Source organism: Vespula pensylvanica, chromosome 16, assembly GCF_014466175.1.
Source record: "Vespula pensylvanica isolate Volc-1 chromosome 16, ASM1446617v1, whole genome shotgun sequence".
NCBI classification, from domain to species: domain Eukaryota; kingdom Metazoa; phylum Arthropoda; class Insecta; order Hymenoptera; family Vespidae; genus Vespula; species Vespula pensylvanica.
Window position 1 is genome coordinate 2,643,428 of NC_057700.1, and position 2,744 is coordinate 2,646,171.

The following is a 2,744-nucleotide window of genomic DNA, read 5'->3' on the forward strand; positions in this document are numbered from 1 at the left end:
GCTAACGTTGACTCTACTCTGAAATTCGCGAAACTGGCATGATTAAATAATCACCGTTAAATAAAACAAAGTCCCCGGTAGGACTTCTAATCGCTCACGTGAGTATTTAAATGACGGTGACTCTACTCTAGAATACGCATTACCGGCGTAATTTAATTTATATTTCAAGCAAATAAAATTTGATTTTATAAAAATAAAATTATGAGTTTAATTGAACTTAAAAAAAATAAAAAGTGAAAAATTTAAGTCTTGATTTTAATGTAAGACTAGATTTTATTAAAATGAAATTATGATTTTAATTAAAACTTGGAAAAGAAAAACGCGATTACTCGACTTTAATAATAAAAATGCATAAAATGTGTAAAAATTCTATTCGCGTGCGCGTGTAGGATGTGAGACGGAATATTACATCGTCTCAGCTTCTCAAATCTACATTACTACTATATACTACTATGTAAGAGCATTTTGAGTGACGACATGGTAAAATTAAAATATGACTAAGAGCCATTTTCGAAGAGTTCTATGGAACTTTCGAAAATAACTCAATAGTTTAATAGTTGCCCTCTTGAGCCACAGTTTGTGGGGGCCTCTTCGGCATATAACCTCTTCTTTGCTTCGTGCCCTAACCACAACTACAGAACACATTTAATGACTATCGTCACTACCATCAAAAACTAAAAACAACCCTTATTCTAAGACTTGGAAGTAAACTAATACATCGAACGCAACTCTAAACCAAACCTGAAACGAAAAATCGAGAAAACATCGGGAAAGAAACGAGAATTAATATATTAATTGCTGAAAATCCTAAGCTAAAAATTGATTAAGTTATTCTATGTTCTACGCGTTCTGATTCTACAAGTCTCTTTATCTTTTATAAACGACTCTACTCTACTTTATTCTTTCAAAAGCAATGACTCTATTGAGACTTTCTTTTATTAATAAAATTGATTAATTTTTATTTAAAAATGTTATGAAAAATCATTGGACGCTCCTTCTTACAAGCGATTACTCTAATTATTAGAAAATAAATTATACAATTTCGCTTGTAATCCAGAGACTATCCGTCGCGAGTGTCTTCTTGCTTATTCATTATTAAAATTCGCGAATATCGCGATACTTTATTACTTTCGCAAGAGAAAATTATTTAAAAATGCATTCAAATATTCAAAACTTCAAATAATTATAATTAACTCGTTTAAGCAAGAAGACTCTATCCTGATCTAATAAATAAATCAAAAAATAAACCATTCACGAGTAAATCTCCGAAGAAATTTACTCGTGGTCACTCATTGCTCTTCTACTAATTAATTACAACCAATCACTCGTGCCGATTCGGACCTTTCGTCCTCGACATGATTGAGTAATCGGAGGGATTTAAAAATTAACTTACTACTTAAGAAGTTCTGCGATGGCTCCAAAACACTGGACCGCGATTTAGGTCGAAATTGAGGGTGGATGATTTGTAGTTGGTTGAAAATGAGGTAGGTCGACATCGAAGTTGGTTGAGATCCTCTTCAGTGATGCACTGACTCTAATTCGCGGTAGTTATTTATTAACGAACGATCACTGAATTTATTTCGCGAAACTCTACTATATATTATAAATACAGTCTGTGCGACTGTTAAAAAAGCAAATAACTTTACGAACAAACACTGACTCTAACGACTGCATTGCGCGCAGTCTTTGCAAAAACACTTTTGGTTTAAATCGCGAAACGCGAACGAACAAACACTGCTTCTACTTCTCAATAATTTTATTTTAGCTATACTAACACACGATTACATCATTGCAACGCGCGCGATTGCAACGAGGTTCTGAAACAGAAATACAAACGAAATAATTAGTATCACTGTTATAATGAAAAATGTATAAATCATTCAAAAAATATGTGATAGAAAATATACTTACATTAAGTCTTCCGTAATACTCGCTCGACTGGCATCCAGCAAAAATTTCTAAGTCCATTCGTAGAGACAAATTTTCTAAGTCCCCAAAGGTGCGAAAATTTCTAAGTCCACACTTGGAGATACATTGTCAAAGTCTCTCGAAGGCGTGAAAATTTCTAAGTCCACTCGTGACGGAAGATTGTCGAAGTCCCCCGAAAGTGCGAAATGAAATTCTGAAACAGAGGAAATAGTATAGAATTACGAAAGTATGAGTGATAGAATATTGTACTTACGTAAATTCTTCGTTAATAGTCGCTCGAATGGCCTCTGCGAAAATTTCTAAGTTCTCTCGTCGAAGTCCGAAACACAACTGAACTAGTAACTGTAATAGTCGGTCAAATACCCGACTTTGTTGTCGTCTCACGAAGCCAAGTATCCCCACTTCACCATTTAATTCTAATATAAACTAATTTCCATAAAGTATTAAAAGAACAAGAGAATACTGATGTACTTGCGTTAAATCTGCGTCGTTATTTACTCCGAACGCGTCCTGCGAGAACTGCGATGTGCACTCGTCGAAATTCAAAACAAGACTGAGCCAGTAACTGTCAAAGTCGGTCAAAGGTCCGATTTTATTGTCATCACAGGTGGGAGAGTATCCCCACTTCACCATTTAATACAAAAATAAAATAATTCTCATAGAATATTGAAAGAATGAGTGATATAATTATTCACTTGCCTTAACTCTTCGTTATTACTTGTACCGAACCCGTCCTGCAATAACTGCGATGTGCACTCGTTGAAATTCAAAACAAGACTGAGCCAGTAACTGTCAAAGTCGTCAAAGGTCCGATT